A 12365-nucleotide genomic window follows, 5' to 3' on the forward strand; every position below is an offset into this window, starting at 1 on the left:
CCAGACTTCCTCTTCATATTCAATTTGTCTGAAGGTGGAGACAATAATGCCAGTGCTCATTAGGCACCGAGGTCTCGTGCCACAACACCGCACGAGAGCCCCGGGGCGAGTGACTGCCAACACAATGGGAATGGCGTCTGCAAGGGAAGTGAGTATAAGCTCTTTTATGTTATGGGGGACACACATTTTGATCAAGAAGTGGTTGTCTATGTAGTGGATAATTCCTTTAAGGTAATACAGTGGATACGGAAAGTATTCAGACCCCTTTAAATTTTTCACACTTTTTTGAATTTACCAAATGGCTGCAATGAAACAGTTATTTTTTTCTCATTAATGTACACTCTGCACCCCATCTTGACTGTAAAAACAGAAATGTAGAAATTTTTGCAAATTTATTAAAAATGAAAAAATGAAATATCACATGGTCATAAGTATTCAGACCGTTTGCTCAGACACTCATGTTGTCCATTTTCTTGTAATCCTCTTTGAGATGGTTCTACTCCTTAATTGGAGTCCAGCTGTGTTTAATTAAACTGATAGGACTTGATTTGTAAAAGAACACACGTCTATATAAGACCTCACAGTTCACAGTGCATGTCAGACCAAATGAGAATCATGAGGTCAAAGGAACTGGTCAAGGAGCCCAGAGACAGAATTGTGGCCAGGCACAGATCTGGCAAAGGTTACAAAAGAATTTCTGCAGTACTCAAGGTTCCCAAGAGCACAGTGGCCTCCATAAAGATTAAAGTCTGTGACCACCAGAAGTCTTCCTAGAACTGGCTTTCCAGCCAAACTGAGCAATCGTGGGAGAAGAGCCTTGGTGAGACAGGTAAAGAAGAACCCGTAGATCACTGTGGCTGAGCTCCACAGATGCATTAGGGAGATAGCTGACTTTGTGGAATGTTCTTCTATCACTGCAGCCCTCCACCAGTTGGGCCTTTATGGCAGAGTGGCCCAACAGAAGCTTCACCTCAGTGTCAGACATATGAAAGCCCGCATAGAGTTTGCTAAAAAATACATGACAGACTCCCAGACTATGAGAAATAAGATTCTCTGGTCTGATGAGACGAAGATAGAATTATCACCAAAAAATTCTAAGCGGCATGTGTGGAGAAAACCAGGCACTACTCATCACCTGCCCAATACAATCCCAATAGTGAAACATGGTGGTGGCAGCATCATGCTATGGGGATGTTTTTCAGCTGCAGGGACAGGACGACTGGTTGCAATTGAAGGAAACCTGAATGCGGCCAAGTACAGAGATATCCTGGATGAAAACCTCTTCCAGAGCACTCTTGACCTCAGACTTGGCTAAAGGTTCACCTTCCAACAAGACAATGACCCTAAGCACACAGCTAAAATACAAAGGACTGACTTTAGAACAACTCTGTGGCCATTCTTGAGTGGCCTAGCCAGAGCCCTGACCTAAACCCAATTGAGCATCTCTGAAGACCTGAAAATGGCTGTCCACCAACGTTCACCATCCAACCTGATGGAACTGGAGAGGATCTTCAAGGAAGAATGTCAGAGGATCCCCAAATCCAGGTGTGAAAAACTTGTTGCATCATGATAATGTGTGCAAAACTGTAAAGCGCTGCGGAATATGTTAGCACTATATAAAAAATAAAGATTATTGTTATTATTCCCAAGAAGACTCATGGCTGTACTAGCTCAAAAGGGTGCTTGTTCTCAATACTGAGCAAAGGCTCTGAATACTTATGACTAGAGTTGAGCGATACCGTCCGATACTTCAAAGTATCGTATCGGATGGTATCGGCCGATCTTTAAAAAAAGTATCGGTATCGCCGATTCCGATACCGGAAGTCCCATTCAAGTCTATGGGACTTCCGGTATCGGAATAAGAAAAACCCTTTCCTGCCCTTGTACAGCCTCTCTGGGGTCTGTACGGGCCTTTCGGGGGGGCTGTGCCGGCCTGCCAGGGGGTCTGTGCAGGCTCCGGTGGTCTGTGCAGGCCTGCCGGTGGTCTGTGCCGGCCTGCCGGGGGGCTGTGCCGGCCTGCCGGGGGGCTGTGCCGGCCTGCCGGGGGGCTGTGCAGGCTCCGGGGGTCTGTGCAGGCATCGTCCGATGGGACTACAAGTCCCATCGGGCGATGCCTGCTACCATGACAGTGATTGACACATTAGCCAATGATGGGACAGTAGTAGTCCCATCATCCGGCTAATGTGTTAAATGTAAAAAAAAAAAAAAAAAAATTACATGCTACATACATACAACATGCATACTACATACATGCTACATTCATACTACATACTACATACATGCTACATTCATACTACATAAATACTACATGCAACATACATACTACATATATACTACATGCATGCTACATACATACTGCATGCTACATACATACCACATATATACTACATACATACTACATGCATGCTACATACATAACATATATACTACATGCATGCTACATACATACTACATGCTACATACTACATATATACTACATGCATGCTACATACATACTACATGCTACATACTACATATATACTACATGCATGCTACATACATACTACATGCTACATACATACTACATATATACTACATGCATGCTACATACATACTACATGCTACATACATACTACATATATACTACATACATACTACATACATACTACATGCATGCTACATGCATGCTACATACATACCACATACATAACACATATATACTACATGCATGCTACATACATACTACATGCTACATACATACCATATACATACTACATGCATGCTACATACATACTACATGCATGCTACATACATACTACATGCTACATACTACATATATACTACATGCATGCTACATACATACTACATATATACTACATGCATGCTACATACTACATGCTACATACATACTACATATATACTACATGCATGCTACATACATACTGCATGCTACATGCATGCTACATACATACTACATACATACTACATACATACCACATATATACTACATACATACAATACATTCATACAATACATACATAGACATACAGTACATATAACATAGAGTAACATACTTACCAATACTTGTCACATTGTTCCCCGAAGCCATTGTCTTTTCCAGAATAAATATTAACATAACAAACCACAAAAATACTCACCCACGATCCGAAGCAGTCCACGAGTGTGTCCCACGACGATCTTGGGTAGAGAACTGCAGCATCAGCTGTTGCTGCCGTTCTCTACGGGCTGCAGGAATCCAATGACGGAAGGTAGGTATCCTTCCGCACTGTATTCCTCCGCCACTTAAAAAAAAAAAAAAGTCCCTAGTCTCACTTTATGCCATTGCTGTGTGGGAATTTCCCACGCAGCAATGGCATAAAGTGAGACTAGGGACTTTTTTTTTTTAAGTGGCGGAGGAATACAGTGCGGAAGGATACCTACCTTCCGTCATTGGATTCCTGCAGCCCGTAGAGAACGGCAGCATCATCTGATGCTGCCGTTCTCTACCCAAGATCGTCGTGGGACACACTCGTGGACTGCTTTGGATCGTGGGTGAGTATTTTTGTGGTTTGTTATGTTAATATTTATTCCGGAAAAGACAATGGCTTCGGGAACAATGTGACAAGTATTGGTAAGTATGTTACTCTATGTTATATGTACTGTATGTCTATGTATGTATTGTATGAATGTATTGTATGTATGTAGTATATATGTGGTATGTATGTAGCATGTAGTATGTATGTAGTATGTATGTAGCATGTATGTAGTATGTATGTAGTATATATGTAGTATGTATGTAGCATGCAGTATGTATGTAGTATGTATGTAGTATGTATGTGGTATGTATGTGGCATGTAGTATGTATGTAGCATGCATGTAGTATGTATGTAGCATGCATGTAGTATGTATGTAGTATGTATGTAGTATGTAGCATGTATGTAGTATGTATGTGGTATGTATGTGGCATGTAGTATGTATGTAGTATGTATGTGGTATGTATGTGGCATGTAGTATGTATGTAGCATGCATGTAGTATGTATGTAGCATGCATGTAGTATGTATGTAGTATGTATGTGGTATGTATGTAGCATGTAGTATGTATGTAGCATGCATGTAGTATGTATGTAGCATGCATGTAGTATGTATGTAGTATGTATGTAGTATGTAGCATGTATGTAGTATGTATGTGGTATGTATGTAGCATGTAGTATGTATGTAGCATGCATGTAGTATATATGTAGTATGTAGTATGTATGTAGTATGTATGTGGTATGTATGTAGCATGTAGTATGTATGTAGCATGCATGTAGCATGCATGTAGTATGTATGTAGCATGCATGTAGTATGTATGTAGTATGTATGTAGCATGCAGTATGTATGTAGCATGTATGTAGTATGTATGTAGTATATATGTAGTATGTATGTAGTATATATGTAGTATGTATGTAGCATGTAGTATGTATGTAGCATGTAGTATGTATGTAGCATGCATGTAGTATGTATGTAGCATGTATGTAGTATGTATGTAGTATATATGTAGTATGTATGTAGCATGTAGTATGTATGTAGCATGCATGTAGTATGTATGTAGTATTTTTTTTTTTTTTTTTAACATTTAACACATTAGCCGGATGATGGGACTACTACTGTCCCATCATTGGCTAATGTGTCAATCACTGTCATGGTAGCAGGCATCGCCCGATGGGACTTGTAGTCCCATCGGACGATGCTTGCACAGACCCCCGGACATCAGCACAGCCCCCCGGCAGGCCGGCACAGCCCCCCGGCAGGCCGGTACAGACCCCCACAGGGTGCACAGCCCCCCGGCAGGCCGGCACAGCCCCCCGGCAGGCCGGTACAGACCCCCACAGGGTGCACAGACCACCGGCAGGCCGGCACAGCCCCCCGGCAGGCCGGCACAGCCCCCCGGCAGGCCGGTACAGACCCCCACAGGGTGCACAGACCACTGGCAGGCCGGCACAGCCCCCCGGCTGGCCGGTACAGACCCCGGGCAGTCCACACAGCCCCCCGGCAGGCCGGCACAGCCCCCCGGCAGGCCGGCAGAGACCCCCGGAAGGCCCGAAATGACGGCGCATCATGATGCGCACACACCGCGCATCATGATGACGTCAGTCTGTCAATCAACTTTGAACTTCCGATTCCGATGCCGAATTCCGATATTGAAAAAATATCGGAAGTCGGTATCGGAATTCCGATACAGCAAGTATCGGCCGATACCCGATACTTGCGGTATCGGAATGCTCAACACTACTTATGACCAGTTTTTCTTTAATAAATTTACAAAAACTTCTACATTTCTGTTTTTTTTCAGTCAAAATGGAGTGCAGAGTGTACATTAATGAGAAAAAAAATGAACTTTTTTAAATTTATCAAATGGCTGCTGCAATGAATCAAAGAGTGAAAAATTTAATGGAGTCTGAATACTGTCCGTACCCACTGTATATACCGGCTATAGGTTGCACTACTTAGACCGTTTTCTTCCTTCTGGAGTATTGCTAGTGTTGCATTAATTTATTTACTTACTCATTATGCTTGTTTACATAGGAAAAATATATTCCACTGAATTTTGCAGAAATTATCATTACTCACAGTCCCCAGTAAGACTCTTAAACTAAATTTCCATACAGAATGTCTAAAAGGGGTCGAGCAATACTCAGATCAATTGCTATATCCCACCTTATAAAATAATAACCGCTTGTACTCGCCTCCAGTCCTGGCACCGTTCTGGCGATCACTGCATTGGCTCACCCGGGAACGGTGCAGGTTTGTTGTGTCACCCAAACCCTGCAACCATTCAGTGACCACTTCACTTTTATTTTATTTGGAGGTAAGTGACAATCGGAGAAAGTCATAGAACAGCAATGTGATGAGAGTCAGGGCAGCAAATATATATACTACTTATTGTAAGTAAAGGGAGGTCAAACAATCCGAGGAAATAGCGCAGTACGACAAAAGGAAGTCGGAGACAAAGTCAAGTACACAAGCCAAGGTCAGGAAAGCCAGGGAGACAAAACAGTTTACAGGGAGCAGGCACAAGCAAAGTCAGGTCACAAGCAAAGGGTCTGATTCCGGGAAGAGAATGAAGTAAAGCAGGGTCAGGCACAGAGCATAGAGGGATCAATGTTCCACAGGCAACAGCAATTGTACAATTGACACTGGGGGAGGAACTAGCATGCTTAAGTAGAAGCCTGATTAAGGAAAATGAACACAGGTGATTGCAGCACAGACTAACAGCCCTGACACAAAGTGACAAAAAGACAGAAACAGAGTGGAAATCATGACAAGCAGCTCTCACTACTTCCGGATATCAGAAGGAAGTGAGCATGAAACGGTTGCTGATTGGCTGCAGGGCTCACGTGTCATAACCTCTCACCATCGCCAGGAGAGCCATTGCTGTTATTGCTGGAACGGAACCTGAGTTTACTGGGTGTAATATAGCATTTGAGAGGGGGCTGTCTGAGTAGTGGATAATCCCTTTAAGACATATAAATAAATAAACAGGAACCATCAGAATCAGTGGCATTTTTTTTTCCAAGAAAGATAGACCATCTTTTGTATAATATATTGCAGTACTGTGGTCTTGCAGTATTGGTTAAGTCACCTGCAAGGAACAAAAAAGGGAAATGTAAAAAACGATTTTCAAAATATAAACAAAAATATATATAAAAATAAACATGTTTAGATTCATCTCGTTCATAAAAGCCCCATCTACCAAAAATGTAACATCAATTTACTCATATGGTAAATGCTGTAAAAGGAAAAAAATGAATTTGCAGAACTGGTGTTTTATGGTCACCTTAAAAAATGCATTAAACAGTGTTCAAAATGACATTATTTCCCAAAAATGTTTTCAATAAAAACGTTAGTGTGCCAGGTATAAAATAAGCACTAATATAAGTCCATGAAACAAAAAATAAAAATTTTGCGGCTCTCACAAAATGAGGGAAGAAAACACAAATTTTTTTTTAATACGATGAAATGAAATTCTTTTAGCTGCTAAAATCCAAAATAAACTATTTGTAATTTGGTATCACCGCAGTTGAAAGGACAAGAAGGATTATGTTGGCTCTTCATTTTTGTTGTAAAATGAAACCTAAAAACAAACAATGTTAAGACTAGAGTTGAGCGACTTTTGGTTTTTTTAGGGTCGCGTTTCGTTTCGTGAAACCCGACTTTTCCAAAAGTCGGGTCGAGCAAGATCGTCCGATTATAGGGAAAAGCCGGGGTCGTCCCGAAACACGAAACCCAATGTAAGTCAATGGGGAATAAAAGTCGGCAGTGAGAGGAGGACAGGAAACGCACCAACAGTGCCCATTTGAATGCCAAAAGCATCAATTCTTCTTACTTAAGCTTGTCAACCTTAATTAACTTCATAATACAAGTTACGCACTGAAAAATGGGGGTTATTTGGCTACAGACTGTGGGGGGGAGGGCTGGCTCCAGGTTTTCATGTGCCCTGGGCGAAAGAGCGCCCCTTTAACACATACCACAACTCATCATGCTCCGATACGGCAGAGAAATAGCGGTATAGTACAATGAAAAATACCTCACTTTTTACATCTCATGACGAGGCCCATCTATTTCTCCATACAGAATCATTGGTCCCATATAATGTTTGAAACAGTATATGATGAGCTCCACATAATGCTACAGTATATGTTGATCCCCATGGATGAAGCTCTACTGTCTTATGGGCCCAAATAATGCTCCAAACATAATGGGCCCCATTTCTAATGCTCTAGTGTATAATGGGCCCTGTAAATGCTGCTCCAGTGTCTGATGTCCACCTTTGGAATGTTCCAGTGTATGGTGGGCCCCATCTATCATTCTCAGACGGTGTTAGGCCCAGTATGGATTGCACGTGATTGCACAAAGGTGAGAAAGGGTACCGTATCCCCAGATAACATGTATGGATAGTGTACACATTCAAAATATATGTCTATACATCAGGAGGCAGGCTCAGACGGTGTTAGGCCCAGTATGGATTGCACGTGATTGCACAAAGGTTAGAAAGGGTACCGTATCCCCAGATAACATGTATGGATAGCATACACATTCAAAATATATGTCTCAGGAGGCAGGCTCAGACGGTGTTAGGCCCAGTATGGATTGCACGTGATTGCACAAAGGTTAGAAAGGGTACCGTATCCCCAGATAACATGTATGGATAGCGTACACATTCAAAATATATGTCTCAGGAGGCAGGCTCAGACGGTGTTAGGCCCAGTATGGATTGCACGTGATTGCACAAAGGTTAGAAAGGGTACCGTATCCCCGGATAACATGTATGGATAGCGTACACATTCAAAATATATGTCTCAGGAGGCAGGCTCAGACGGTGTTAAGCCCAGTATGGATTGCACGTGATTGCACAAAGGTTAGAAAGGGTACCGTATCCCCGGATAACATGTATGGATAGCGTACACATTCAAAATATATGTCTCAGGAGGCAGGCTCAGACGGTGTTAGGCCCAGTATGGATTGCACGTGATTGCACAAAGGTTAGAAAGGGTACCGTATCCCCAGATAACATGTATGGATAGCGTACACATTCAAAATATATGTCTCAGGAGGCAGGCTCAGACGGTGTTAGGCCCAGTATGGATTGCACGTGATTGCACAAAGGTTAGAAAGGGTACCGTATCCCCAGATAACATGTATGGATAGCGTACACATTCAAAATATATGTCTCAGGAGGCAGGCTCAGACGGTGTTAGGCCCAGTATGGATTGCACGTGATTGCACAAAGGTTAGAAAGGGTACCGTATCCCCAGATAACATGTATGGATAGCGTACACATTCAAAATATATGTCTCAGGAGGCAGGCTCAGACGGTGTTAGGCCCAGTATGGATTGCACGTGATTGCACAAAGGTTAGAAAGGGTACCGTATCCCCGGATAACATGTATGGATAGCGTACACATTCAAAATATATGTCTATACATCAGGAGGCAGGCTCAGACGGTGTCAGGCACAGTATGGATTTGACGGCCCAGATTACACAGCGGAGGAGCAGGGAGAGGTAAAGATTGCTAATGCTGGGGCCCTGCCCAAGCAAGGGGGGCCCACTCGTGGGCGTCGGTACTGGCACTGGGCCCCTCATAGTACAGCGGTATGTCTGACGGCGGGTGTGCACCACCACCGTCAGAGACACTTGATTGCACTATGAGGGACCCTGTGCCAGTGCCCGCGCCCAAGAGTCGGCCTACCCACCTGTCCAGGGCAACGGCACTCGCACGGTGTCGTGCGCTAGGTGGTGACCCCGGCCATGGGGGGGAGGCAGCACAGTTAGGGAGTTTTAGAAAGTGGCATATGTTGATGTTGGACATTCAGCTGATGCAAAAGGCGAAATAGGTGAAGTACCAGGAAGAGGTGGACCAAAGCAAGCCATTTTTCTGTCACCCTATTTGTCATCAGGGGAAGGTGGGACAAAATCCTTGGAAACCCATGCGTGGTTCATTTTAATGAAGGTTAGATCATCCACATTTTGGGTTGACAGACGGGTCCTTTTTTCTGTCAGGATTGATCCAGCTGCACTGAAGACTCTTTCCGATAGCACACTTGCAGCTGGGCAAGCGAGCTCCTGTAAGGCATATTGGGCCAATTCAGGCCAGGTGTCCAGTTTAGCGGCCCAATAGTCAAAGGGGAATGACCTGTGTGGGAGAACATCGATATGGGAGGAAAAGTAGTTTGTAACCATAGTTGACAACTGGTGTCTCCTGTCACTTTCCATCGATGCAGTATTACCAGTTGTGTGAGCGGTATTTGAAAAATCAGTCCACAACATTGTCATGAAACCCCTGTCTCCAACGCCACTTCTGCTGTGTGCACCACGAACACCTCTGCCAAGCTGCCCCCGGCCCGTACGGCTCGTGTGAGAACCATCACTGCTGCTATGTGCTGGGAATGCCTCAAGCAACCGATTTACCAGAGTTGCCTGTTTATTAGCCAATATTAGGTCAAGGTTCTCCTGTGGCATGATGTTTTGTAATTTGCCTTTATAGCGTGGATCCAGGATGCTGGCCAACCAGTAGTCGTCATCGTTCATCATTTTGGCAATGCGGGGGTCCCTTTTTAGGATCCGCAAGGCATAATCTGACATGTGGGCCAATGTTCCCGGTGTCAATGATGCTCTGCGAGTGCTGGGTGGAGGAGCACTTTCTGGCAAATCCACATCCCTCCAGTCACGCACAAACCCTGTACCAGACCTTGCCACGCCAACATTTTCACTTGCCCCACGAGATGCATCCTCCTCCCCTAAGTAATCATCCCCATCATCATCCTCCTCCTCCTCTTCTTCCTCCACCTCGTCCAGGAGAGGTCCCTGAGCAGACAATGGCTGAATGTCATCAAGGATTCCCTCCTCCTCTTCCTCCTCATCAACATTGGCTGCAGACGCCTGCTCCTTAAGGTGCGTCAAAGTTTGCATGAGCAGACGCATAAGTGGGATGCTCATGCTTAGGATGGCGTCGTCTGCGCTTACCAGCCGTGTGCATTCCTCAAAACACTGAAGGACTTTACAAAGGTCTTTCAGCTTCGACCACTGCACACCTGTCAACTCCATGTCTGCTCTCAAGTGCCTGGCCGTGTATCCTCCCACAAATGCATTATGGCCTGCCTCTGCTCGCACAGCCGCTCCACCATGTGCAGGGTGGAGTTCCACCTTGTTGCAATGTCGATAATGAGGCGGTGGTTGGGAAGGTGGAGCAATCGCTGCAGCTTCTGCATACGAACGGAGTGTACAGGCGACCGGCGGATGTGCGCGCACAGTCTTCGCACCTTCTGGAGCAGGGCTGTTAACTCCGGATAATTTTTGAGGAAGCACTGCACCACCAGGTTCAAGGTGTGAGCCAAGCAAGGTATGTGGCTGAGTTTTGAAAGGGCTATGGCTGCCACAAAATTACGGCCGTTATCACAAACTACCTTGCCTGCCTCAAGATGTACACTGCCCAGCCATGACTCAGTTTGTCGCTTCAAGTACTCGGCCAGCACCTCGGCGGTGTCTGTCGCCCAAACACATCATCTGCAACACAGCCTGCTGACGCTTTCCACTAGCTGCTCGATAGGGGGACACATCGTGTGCAACAGTGGCAGCTGCAGATGGAGTGCTCGTACGACTGCGCTCTGTGGACGAGCTTTCGCTTCTGGAGGAGGAGGAGGAGGAGGAGGAGGAGGGTCGAACGCCTACAGCCAACTGTTTCCTATACCGTGGGCTAGGCAGCACTGTCCCACCACCGCTGTCCCCTGTGGACCCTGCATCCACCACATTAACCCAGTGCGCAGTGATGGACACGTAACGGCCCTGGCCATGCCGACTGGACCATGCATCAGTTGTGAGGTGCACCTTTCCGCTCACTGACTGCTTGAGTGCATGGACAATGCGGTCTTTCACATGATGGTGGAGGGCTGGGATGGCTTTGCGAGAGAAGAAGTGGCGACTGGGTAGGTCATAGCGTGGTACTGCATAGGCCATGAGTTCGCGGAAAGCTGTGCTTTCCACCAACCGAAAGGGCATCATCTCAAACGAGATTAGTTTGGCAATGTGGGCGTTCAAACCCAGTGTACGCGGATGAGAGACTGAGTACTTTCTTGACCTACTCATAGTGTCTGGGAGGGTGAGCTGGACTTGAGAGCTGCATATGGTGGAAGTAGCGGTGGACAGGGCGGACTGAGAGAGGGTTGATGATGGTGATGGAGTTGGTGTTCTTTCTGATGGCCTAGAATCAGTCTTTCGTTGATATAACAGTGGGATTCCCTGACTGCTGTGGTCTTGCAACAACACCTCAACATTTGCTGCTGTGCTAACCGGTGGGCTTACAGTGGGGGAAACAATGTAGCGTTGCTGACTACCTTCTTTGTGATCAGTTGCACATGTGGCACTTGAGGTTTGGTGTTGTATCCACGCTTGCAAGTGCATGCTGGTTAAATGTCTAAGCATGCAACTGGTATTCAAATTTTTCAGATTTTTCCCTCGGCTAAAGGTCTTTGCGCACTTCTTACAGATAACCTTGGCCTGATCATGAGGATTTTGGTCAAAAAAGTGCCACACTGCACTCTTCCTACTTTGGCAGACATTTTGCGGCCTAGCACGCTGTGATCTTTTGACCCTCTGGACAAGCTGTCCAGCAACTCTTTTGATGTTTGGAACCTGTCTTTGGAGTGCTCCGGGCCTGCCAAATAACAGCTGTTGTGATGTCGATGTCTGCTGTGGATGCTCCTCATCTGAGCTATTGGAAGCAGCACCCTCTTCCCCCAATGGATGCCAATCTGGGTCAACAACTGGGTCATCCATCACCTCCTCTTCTATGTCATGTGCACCTTCCTCTGTGTCACCGTGTATGGTGGTATAGTGTGCGGGAAGGGGC

Source organism: Dendrobates tinctorius, unplaced genomic scaffold, assembly GCF_039654945.1.
Source record: "Dendrobates tinctorius isolate UK_male_01 unplaced genomic scaffold, ASM3965494v1 ptg000133l, whole genome shotgun sequence".
NCBI classification, from domain to species: domain Eukaryota; kingdom Metazoa; phylum Chordata; class Amphibia; order Anura; family Dendrobatidae; genus Dendrobates; species Dendrobates tinctorius.